This window comes from Macaca thibetana, chromosome 2 (assembly GCF_024542745.1).
Source record: "Macaca thibetana thibetana isolate TM-01 chromosome 2, ASM2454274v1, whole genome shotgun sequence".
Lineage (NCBI taxonomy): Eukaryota > Metazoa > Chordata > Mammalia > Primates > Cercopithecidae > Macaca > Macaca thibetana.
The window spans coordinates 74,271,105-74,282,926 of NC_065579.1; the positions used below are offsets into that span (position 1 = coordinate 74,271,105).

An 11,822-nucleotide genomic window follows, 5' to 3' on the forward strand; every position below is an offset into this window, starting at 1 on the left:
TCAGGTCCCCAAGGCTACTTTAGCACCTCTTACCTTCTGTGTCACGGAGCAGAAGGGGGACCTCTGAACCCCAGTTTTCCTCTTTGATCCCCCTTTTTTCCATCCTTGAGAGATCTTTCTTTATGTTTATCACTTAGGAAGTAACCCCTCAGTGACATCCAATACTGTCACATGTCATTTACCTTATCCATCAGTTACCTTTGCTATCATTTGCATTTTTTACCTCTCCAGATTGTCTTTATATTGAAGACACTTATAGCCTTAAAAATAAAATGTAAACTTGCTACCCAATCAAGTTGCCTCCTCTTCTTTCTCCTTCATTTTATCCGAAAAACCTTTGCATGTCTTTACTATTGACCTCAATTTCCTTAAAACCAATTTCTTCCCTAACCCCTTAAAATGTAGCTTCTGTCCTGTCTTACTGAAACTCTTCTTTGGAAAATTTAAAGTAACCCATAAAGCCAAGAGCCTCTCCTCTGCTATTATTCACTTAAACCCCACACTGAAATAGCTATAATTTTTTTTTTACCATCCTCTTCTTTTAAAAATTTTTTTCCCTTACAAATGTGCAAACCACATGAATACACAGCTTGATGGATCGTTATCCATGTAATCACTTCCCAGGACAAGAAATTAAACAGTGCCAGCCTCCCAGCTGTGACCCTTCCATTTCCCATCCTACCTTCCTCAAGGCAACCACTACCCTTGTTTCTACATCACTTACTTGCTTGCCTTTTCTTACTCTTTTACCACTAGTGTGCATCCCTAAATACTTAGTTTTGTCTATAAATTGGAACCAAACAGTATATTCTTTTTTTTTTTTTTTTTTTTTTGAGACAGAGTCTCACTCTGTCACCCAGGCTGGAGTGCAATGGCATGATCTCGGCTCACTGCAACCTCCACCTCCCAAGTACAAGTGATTCTCCTGCCTTGGCCTCCCAAGTAGCTGGGATTACAGGTGCCCGCCACCACGCCTGGTTAATTTTTTGTATTTTTAGTAGAGACAGGGTTTCGCCATGTTTAGTAGAGACAGGGTTTCGCCATGTTTGCCAGGCGGGTCTCAAACTACTGAGCTCAGGTGATCCACCCGCCTCGGCCTCCCAAAGTGCTGGGATTACAGGCATGAGCCACCGTGCCTGGCCCCAAACAGTATATTCTGTTTGGTTATAATAACATTTTGGATCTGGCTTCTTTCAGTCAACATTATATTTGTGAGATTTATTTGTTTTCCTGCATTTAGATGCAGTTTAGTTATTTTTATTGCTCTTACAGTGTTTCACATAATATACCACAATTTACTTATCCATCCTACTGTTGATGGCCATTTGCGTTGTTTCCAGATGGAGGTAGGATGAATAGTGCTGCTCTGAACATTCTTGTGTATGTCTTTTGATGTGTGGGCACACATTTCTTCTGGAGATATGCCTAAGAGTGGAATTACTGAGGAATAGATTGTGTTTTCTGATACTTTAGTAAACAATGCCACACAGTTCTCCAGAGGGTTGTGTTTGTCTTCATTTACATTCCCACCAGCAGTATATCAGTTTCTATAGTTCTAAATCCTCACCAAAACTTGGCGTAATCAGTCTTATTAATTTTAGCCATAAAGGTAGATGTATAATATTTTAAATTTGCTTTCCAATGATTGTTAGTTGCTATCCTGTCACACATTTTGGACATTTGGATATTCTGTATTTACAAAGTGCCTTTTCAAGTCTCTTGCCTGTTGATCCTTTGTATTGCCTTTCATTTTCTTATTTATTTGTAGTAGTTCTTCATTTAGTCTCTATTATGTTCAGTTTAAGTTACCTGTGTTGTCAGTATCTTCTCCAATCTGTGGCTTGCCTTTTCATTATCTTAATGGTTACTTTTGAAGGACAGAAAACTTTAGCATTAATTAAGTTGTTCCATATTTTCCTTAACAGCTAGTGGTTTTAGTCTCCTGTTTAGAAAGCATTCTCTAACTCTTGTTCTTCAAGTTTTTTCTTCTCAGTGTTTCTGGGACCCTGCATTTTTCTCAGTTATTTTCTCCTTTGCAAGGATTCATCTCAGTTTCCTTCATGGGTTTTTTTTCCTTCCCCCATATTCAGTGTGGCTACCTCAGTATAAGGTGCTGTCCTCTGCCTCTTTGCTCTATGCTCTTTCTCCTTAAAGTTCACCTCTCAGCAGATCCACTCCTCTCCCTAGCACCAGACAGGGGTATCTGTGTGCTGGTCCATTCAAGTCAACAGTTCAGTTCTTTGGTATCTATTGAGAAATTTCTCAGTATCAGGCTTTGTGCTGGGTGCTAGGACTACTCAGGTGAACATCACACAATCCCTTCCCTTGGGCAAACCAGTGAATGAAGATACCTATAATCTAGTCACAGTGATACCTCCAAATATTCCAGGATCATCAACTCCCCCATTCCCCAACATGCTCTTACTGAGGAGCAATGGCACCATCATCTCTTTAAACACACAAGATGCGAGGGTCATGTTGAACTTCTCTCTCTCACCCATCTAATATCCAATGATGTGACAAGCCCTGTTTGTTTTAACTCTACACTTTAAGCTCTCATCTTCCCTTCTTTCCACCCGCCCTCCCCACCCCGTGGCCCTCACATTAAGTTCCTTACTATGCCTCTCACAGAGGGCTGCATTAGCCTCCTAAATGGTATCTCTACATCCAGTCTCTTCCCCCTCACTCAACAGGCTCCATTCTCATGGGTCATTTGCCTTGGAAACAAGCTTTCAAGGAACATTGTTATCAGAGTGATTGTCTTCTTCCTCCTATTACCCAGAAGTCTCTTTGAAGGAAATAACTAAACAGAGTCTTACTCATCTTTCAGAAATATCTACTTGTTCTATCAGTGAGTGTGGATCGTGAGACTCTGAGTGCCTCATAAGTTGCCTGACTTGACTGACATAAGCAGCAAACATCACACTGATGAGGATAGCTAAGGGTCTAATGTATGATTTCAGCTCTAAGTGCCATGAAGCTCCTGAGAAGTTCCCAGTCTGACCTTTGCAGCAAATTCCAGAAAATCCTCTACTCTTCCAATTTTATCACATCCTTTAAAACTTGGTGATTCTGGATTACATTTCGTTAGGATATTTGTTCTTTACTCTTTGAAAATGGGAAGTACCAGAATAATTTGTCTATGTTGCTCACTTAATCAAAAATTTTCCGTGAAAAACTCTTCACAGCCTCCAGCCAAGCTCCTTAGGATTTGGTCCAATCTGCTTTCCTGGCTTGTTCTCCCACTTAGCATACCTACCACCAATCAGATTCCTGGCCATATTCTATTTGTATTCTGTGCATTCTGGTCTTTGATCAAGCTGTCACATCTGTCTACAAAGCCTTCCTGCTCCATCTTGGCATGTCCAGATCTTACATCTCCTTCAAATCTCAGCTCAAATGTCTCTCTTTCCATGAGGTTTAAGGGAGCTCTTTTAACCAGAAGCACATACTCCCTTTCTGAAGCTTCAGCATTTAATTTTTATCTCCGACCACACCAATCGCCCTCCCCTTATGGTAGTTGGCTGGTTACCTATCACTTGTCCTCCCCGGACAGACCTGTGTCCTTCTCATCTTTGTGTTCCTTACAGAGCCGTGTAGATTGCTTCCCACATGGCAGATACTCAGTAACCATTTGCTGCGTGATTAGGATATATATTGAGGACATGTGACAGGCAAAACTCAGTAGTAGGCACTGTACAACTATATAAATACAATTCCATTTCTGCTCAAAACATGTACACTCAAGTAATGCATTTACATACATACTACACAGTAAACATTAGCATGTTATACATTTCATAAAAAAAGGTTTGAAATGCTGCAACTTTAATCCTTTAAACCTGTGTTTTTCAACTTACAAAACACACACAACCTTTAAAAGAAACTATTGCAACATTCACTTATTTTTGTCATGCTATTATTCAAATAAGAACAAACATAAAGCTTATGGTTATAGCATGTGATACCTATAAAATCAAGACACACTTATAAATCGTAACCAAGCAAAATTATTCTTTATTGTGTTAACTGCTTCAGGCTACAAGATGCCTTGAACAAGCCAGGAGGAGCTTGATAGAGAGTGATCTGGGGTCAGGGAGGCTATTGGTTGGGAGTCCCCGTTCCTGGGAGGTGGGAGGTAGAGCTTTAGGCTAGGGTATATATCAGAGTCTGCATCTTTGATGTGATGCAATGGGTGAGAAAGAGAAGTGGCAGAGGCAGCCAAGCAGAGGAAATCCTCAAGAAATCCTGTGGATTCTAGCAGCCACAAAGAGGCATAAAGACCAGGACGGATCCCAGGAAGCATAAGAAAAGAGCATCTCAGAAGAATGCTTTTGGGCAACATTGATTTTGAGCTTGTGCTCTCTCTTAGGCTCTCTGCTAAAGACTTCCCATTAATGTCATCATTTAATCCTCATAGTAAACCATGAGACAGGCACTATCATTAGTCATGGATCAGGAAATGAGCATTAAGGAAATTCCATAATTTCCACCAAGTACAAAACTGGCAAGTGAGAGAGCCTGAATTTGAAACCAGATTTACCTGACCCTAGAGTCTGAGCCTGTAACCAATATGCAGGACCACCTCTTGGCTGGCTCCAGGCCTCCTGGCCCCATGTATTTGTTTTCTTTTATTTCTAAATGGCAGCTGGGGAATGTTACCAGGAAAGTAAACTCCCCGAGTCATTCAGGATTGGGCAGCAACCCAAGCATGCCTGTACCCTCCAGGGCAATGTGGGAAGGAAGAGGAAGGAAAGCAGAGATGGAACGCGTTTTAGGGGGTCTCATGCAAGTCATGCTCACAGGGACTGAATTTCAGAAGGACCCCCTGAGATTTCTCATAGAACATTTGGTTTCAATTCCAAATATCTGCTAACTTTGTACTGTGCGCCTATCACTGTGTTTAGTGTTTGGTTGATTCAGGATTTTTGAATTACCCCAGAAGTGATTACAGCTCCCACACACATAAGCAGGATATGCTGAGTGTGTGAAAGAGAAGTCTGGGGTTTGATAGGATGGTGTTTATTAGAGTCATTTAGGAAGAAAAGAGAGAGCTCCCTTCTGAGTTGTTGCTGCTAACACCAATCTGTGCATTCACACTGAAGACAAGTTTGATGACAAATCAGTAGCATGCATTCATATGCCTCTCAAGAGCATGTTTATAGAACCTACAGGTGTATAATACAATATGCAGATTCCAAAGAAATAGAAGTCAGAGTCCCTATTCCTCTCAGTTGTTGATGACACAGCTGAGATTTAAGTCTATAGAGCAAAATAAACAACTCAGGTTCCAAATGGCACCAGCCATCCCTAGAAGTTACAGTGCCCACAGATAAGGCCAACTACAGACTATGTACAGGAAGTACAGAGGAATGTCAGTTTCCACTCCCACCCCGCTTTGGAATCTTTCCCTTGAACCCACAAATCCAAATCAGGAGATAGAAATCTGAGTAAACACTCATTATCTTCACATTCTTTAGTTCTATGGGACCCAGAATGGGCTTGCTGGGATGTTAGGGGCCTAATGCCTGAGTGTTCTAGGGGCTCCCAGGGATTAAGAGATAATCAGACTTTGTCCTTGAGGGTAGGGACAGTGTGTTTGGGCCCCCATCCCCTAGAGCAGTGTCTGACACATAGCAGTTGTGTAATAAATGTTGGTTAATGAATCAAACTTGGTGAAAGTGGCAATGGTGGTCAAGTGATGAGTAGGAGAGTGGGACAAAGCCTGGTAGCATTTGCCTGGAGCCCTCCAAGATACCTGGTGAATACAGATTCAAATCAGAGTGGCTAGGTTCCACCGGAGACCTCATGGTGCTGCCCTCTTTCCTGAACAGATGCCTTCCAACTATCTGATTTCATCAGGAAAACAGGAGGAAAAAACGATATTTTGCCTGAGGCCATTTTTAGAAGATGAAAGAGAATAGAGTCATTCTTGCCTGTCACTGTGGCTTGTTCGATTTAAACAAGCAAGATTCAGGAATGAGCAAACCATTAATGTAAAAGAAAAAAAAATCAGCGTGAAATGCTCTGATGAGAACTCCTCTGTTCTTTCGAAAACATCATTTGGATGACACTCAAAATTGGTTCACATTATCATTACCGGTTTGGGACACTTTGTCATCCATTTTAGTTCACTTATCTTATTTTTGACCCCAAGAAAGTACCAAGGCACCTTCTACTAGTCAAAAACTTAGGAAATAAATATCTTACCTTCACTGAAAAGGAATTTCGAATATAAAATAAGATGTGACAAGGTATCTTTCCTCCTTTAGATGCATAAGAAATTTTGCTTTGTTATTTATAGATTTTGTAATCTGTGATTCATGTTCAAAGAGAAAGCAGCAACCCACTGGGGAACTGCTCACATGAAAAGTGCACTTATTATATTAACTCAATTAGATGCACATTAGAGTCTGTTCCCTGTATGGAAGGAGCTGAATAATAGCATACAAAATCACTGTTATTTGAGTTCTTGAGCAGCATCCTGGGTTTCAAAATGACTCATAGAAAAATTACAAACAGCCCAAAGCTCACAAATTAGGGTAATAAAAAAATCTCCCTAATTTTTCAATATGGTAGTATGACATGATTTGAGTAGTAACCACAGAAATAATCAATATTTAAAGATGTTGGTGACATGGAGAGCAAATGGGGGAAATGACCTATACTTGAACCATTTGGCAAGAGCTTGAAATGCATTGAAAAGTGGGGATTTCAAATCACCATCAAAGCATTTCTCTTAATTACTCATTTTCCTTGGAATTTATTGGAAGCATTTTCTACCTATGCTTATATTATCAATGACAAATGATACATTTAGTTCTGGGGAGCTATGATAATGACTCATCCTTTGCATATCTATGTGTATATGTATTTATTTATATATAGATATGTGTATACATAACATTTATATACATATACACATATGTGTGCATTTTTCTTATCCTACCCTCTTCTGAATACACTGTGAGGACAAATTGTCCTGGAGAGTCCCAGTACCAGAATAATGTATTCATGAAGTGCAACAGTCATAATTTTATTCAAGTTTTGTTGTCTTTTCTCCCCCTGGGAAACTTCTGGAGGAATTAGATGTGTAAACTCAGAATACTGAGAAATTGCTGGTCAGAAAAAAAATGGCTCTAATGAAACTGCCCTACTGATGAACTCTTTATAGCTTCCTTAAAAAAACAAGAGAGCGGCATTAATGTATTGCCTTTGCAATTTCTTCACAAATTAAAATCCTGTTTTTTTTTTTTTTTTTCCTATGCAGCAGATCTGAAACTTCTATAAGCCTGGTATCTAAATCAGTTTTTGATTGAAATGAGTACAGGCAAGCTCTGAGGCAGCTCTATCCAGGGCTATGACAAGAATGGAGTGAACACATTTTACCCTACATGGAAATGTCCATTCCAACAAGTACTAATTTGACAATGGTAATGATTACTATGGGTTGAGTTGGATTATCCCAAAAGATATGTTAAAGTCCTAACCCCTGGTTCCTGTAAACGTGATTGTATTTGCAAAGAGGGTGGGTGCAGATATAGTTAGTTAACATACCGGAGTAGGGTGGATCTTGAATTAAATAAAACTGATGTCTTTGTAAGAAGAGAAGAGACACAGACACAGAGGGAAGATGACTATGTGAAGATGGAGGCAGAGATTGAAATTATGCTGCCACAAGCCAAGGAACTCTTGGGGCTACCAGAAGCTGAATGAGGGCGAGGGAGAATTGCTTGTAGAGCTTCGAAGGGGACATAGCTCTTCTATCAGCTTGATTTCAGAATTCCCGCCTCCAGAACTGAGAGACAATAATGCTCTGTTGTTTTAAGCCACCTAGTTTGTGTTACTTTGTTATGGCAGCCCTTGGAAATTAACAATGATGATAATAATAATATGAATAATAGCAACAGCATCTCATGTATTGTTTTCTATGTGTTAATAACAATTCCAAGTGCTTCACACATATTAACTCACGGGCTTTAGGGTCTCATTTTATAGATGAGGAAGCAAGTACAGAAAGCAAAAGAAAGACATTGAAATGTGAGTGGGGAAATCTGTTTTCATACAAATGAAACAAACCATCTGAGGAGCCTTCAAGAGTAGGCATCTTTCCACCACCGGCCTCCTGTTGGATGGGGTATCAGGAGACATGGCCTCTGGCCTTGATCTTGCCACACACTACCCTGTACTCTTTCTTGGAGATTGGATGATCTCAGAGGTGTCTCCTGGCCCTAAAACTCTAAGATTCCATTGAAAACTTGTATCAAGCAATCAATAGTGAATGGTGACTTGCTAGGGACTGAAAGATGCCCTGAAGTCAGTGTGAGACACTTCCACAGGGCTGGTTGTGCAAATTCCCATGACACAGAGCTCTTGTATTCCTTTTGGGCCCATGGGCCCATGCCCAGATGTGGCCCCAGGGCCTGAGGGATCAACAGGATGCCATGGTGCTGGGGACCCTGCACTGTCCAGCGTAGACAGTTTTCCCTTCTTCACCTTACAGAGCCCTTGGTAAGCAGCTTCTCAACTTGCTGGAGGAGGGTCTGTGTGAGCTCAGGGGCAGTGATCTTTCCTAGGGAGGCAGCAAGCCCAGGATGCCGAATGGTAGGGCCCGTTCAATCTCCAGGCCAAACTGCAGTACCAGGTGAATAATTATAAAATGCAGAAAATGTGAGACAGCCTCAAAATCACCACCACTGGCTGTGCTGCAATGCCAGGCCCTTGATGTGGGATCACATACCTGTGAATGCCTCCTTCCATTCATTCACCAGTGGCTCAGCTTTCTGAAGCTTCAGAAGCTCTAACCCCATATGCTTTGTACCCTGGCCCTTTACAGGGTACATGAAACTAGTCTAGTAAGAAGTATCTTGGTGTATAAATGAAACACATATAGGTAGACTTCTGGGGCAAAACTTGCTTATTGAATCCAGCCTTATCTATTAATAGTTGAGAAGGTAGTTTATTTTTTATTTTTTAAAATTAAAAATTTTATGGTGACATAGTAGGTTTATGTGTTTATAGGGTATATGAGGTATTTTGATACAGGCATCTAATGTGTAATAATCACATCAGGACAAATGAGGTTATCCATCATCTTGAACATTTATTATTTGTGTTATGAACATTATAATTCTATACTTAGTTATTTTAAAATGTATAATAAATTATTTTTGACTGTAGTCACACTGTTGTGCTATCAAACACTAGCTCTTACTCATTCTAACTATTAATATATTTTTGTACCCCTTAGCCATCCCCATACCCCAGCCCCCACTCCCCTTCCCAGCCTCTGGTAACCATTGTTCTACTCTCTGTGTCCATGAGTTCAATTGTTTTCATTTTTTAGCTCCTACAAATGAGGGAAAATATGTTGTTTGTCTTTCTGCACCTGGTTTACTTAATTAACATAATGCTGTCCAGTTCCAGGTATGTTGTTACAAATGACAGGATCTTATTCTTTTTTATGACTGAATAGTACTCTATGGTGTATATACACCACCTTTTCTTTATCCAGTCACCTGTCGATGAACACTTAGGTTGCTTCCAAATATTGGCTATTGTGAATAGTGCCGCAATAAACAGGGGAGTGCAGAGATCTCTTCCAGATGCTGATTTCCTTTCTTTTGGATATATACCCAGTAATGGGACTGCTGGATTGTATGGTAGTTTTATTTTTAGGTTTTTGAGGGTAGAAGGTAATTGTTCAGGTTCTCCAAACAAGAGTGAAGTCTCAGACACAGCTCTCCCAGCCCACATCAACCTCTTGACTCACTATGTAAAAAAGAAAAGAAAACTGGAATTCCATGGGGTGGAATTTATTTCTGTGGTAGTTCTCTTGCTTTCCAGAGAGGCTATAGAATATAAGCTTGCAAGAGGGGTAGCAAGATGGCAACCCAGACGGTGGAGCTCCGTAAGCTGAAGCTTGCTGGACTAAAGCAAGAATGTCTTGCTCGTGGTTTGGAGACCAAGGGAATAAAGCAAGATTTTGTCAATAGACTCCAGGAATATCTTGTGAAGAACATGCCGAAGAGGAGGCAAATGAAAAAGAGGGACTGGGAGATGAAACAGAGGAAGAAGAAACAAAGTCCATAGAGCTCTCTGTCAAAGAGGAAGAACCCCTTGAAAAAACTGTGGATGTGGCAGCAGAGAAAAAGTGGTAAAAATTATATCTGAAATACCACAGACTGAGAAAATGCAGAAGAGGGCCAAATGGTTCAACGTACTTGTGAGCTTGGAGAGTAAGAAAGCTGCTCGTACAGGCTTGGTGTGGGATTTCCTCAGTTCCCACAAAAGGCCTGTCCTGTCTGTCGTCTGATAACCTTCAGTTAACCTGGGAAAGCTGAAGGAAAGAGCTCAAAGATTTGGTTTGAATGTCTCTTCAAGCTCCAGAAAGTCTGAAGATGATGAGACACTGAAAAAGAGGAAGGAGTGATTTGGGATTGTCAGAAGTTCAGCTGGAACTGGAACCACAGAGGATATAGAGGCAAAGAAAAGGAAAGGAGCAGAGCGCTTTGGGATTGCCTGATGAAAAGTTATGGATACTTTCTGGTCTCCTGTGGTTTCCAGTTCTCTGATTCTTCTTGATCATATATATATATATATATAAATGCACAGTCCTGTGCCAACATTCTGCCTCACAACAAGGGAGCATGTATCCCAGGTTCATCCGTGAACTGCAGCAGCAATTTGACTTATTGCTCTTTCAGCTTTAAAATTGTTGTGTTTTTGTTTTTTATTATTCTGCTTGTTAATAAAATAAAAAAAGACAAGAAAAGAATATCGGCACGTGGGCTGTAGCGTCAGACTGCCTGCGTTAGAATCCAAGCTTTGCCACTTATTAGCCCTCGGATCTTAGAAAGTTACTTATCTGGACCTCACTTTCTACCTCTGTAAAATAAGGAGAGGGGATAAAATTGATTTAAGAGTGTTACGAGTGAATTGCGTCCCCCCAAAATTCACATGCTGGAGCCGCAACCCTCAGTACCTTGGAATGTGACCACATTTGGAAATAGGGTTGTTGCAGATGTAATTAGTTAAGATGAGGTTATACTGGAGTAAGGTAGGGACCTAGTGCTATATGACTGGTGTCCTTATAAAAAGAACAGCACGTGAAGAGAAGAATGATACGTGCACAGAGGGACGACTATGCAGAAAGATGCCAAGGAGAGAGGCCTGGAACTGAACTTTCCCTTGCAGCTCTCAGAAGGAGCCAACCCTGCTGGCATCTTGATTTCAGACTTCCAGCCTCCAAAACTGTGAAATAATGAATGTCTGTTGTCTTAGCCACTGTTTGTGGTACTTTGTTACGGCAGCCCTAGCAAACTAATACAATGGTATCTTGGTGAGGAGTCAAAGAATTACTGCATATTGTCAAGAACAAAATTTCAACAGACTGAATTTATTTATTTATTTATTTATTTATTTATTTTTGAAACAGAGTCTCACTCTGTTGCCCAGGATGGAGTGCAGTGGTACGATCTCAGCTCATTGCACACCTGCTGGGTTCGAGCAATTTCGTGCCTCACCCTCCCAAGTAGCTGGAATTACAGGCACATGCCACCGTGCCCGGCTAATTTTTGTATTTTTAGTAGAGATGGGGTTTTTAGTAGAGACGAGGTTTCACCATGTTGACCAGGTTGGTCTTGAACTCCTGACCTCAAGTGATCTGCCTGCCTTGGCCTCCTAAAGTGCTGGGATTACAGGCATGAGCCACTGCACCTGGCCTCAACAAATTGAATTTAAAGATCTAATTGACTTATATGAGTCGAGCAGTATACCATCTTCAAAATAGAAAGGCTCTCTGATGATCAGAGCAGAGGGGT

At 40.8% G+C, this 11,822-nt stretch overlaps 1 pseudogene; it reads left to right on the forward strand.

The window, feature by feature from the left end:
- Positions 1 to 9,885: 9,885 nt before the first annotated feature.
- On the forward strand, positions 9,886 to 10,525 carry LOC126947539 (SAP domain-containing ribonucleoprotein-like; annotated as a pseudogene).
- The last annotated feature ends 1,297 nt before the right edge of the window (positions 10,526 to 11,822 follow it).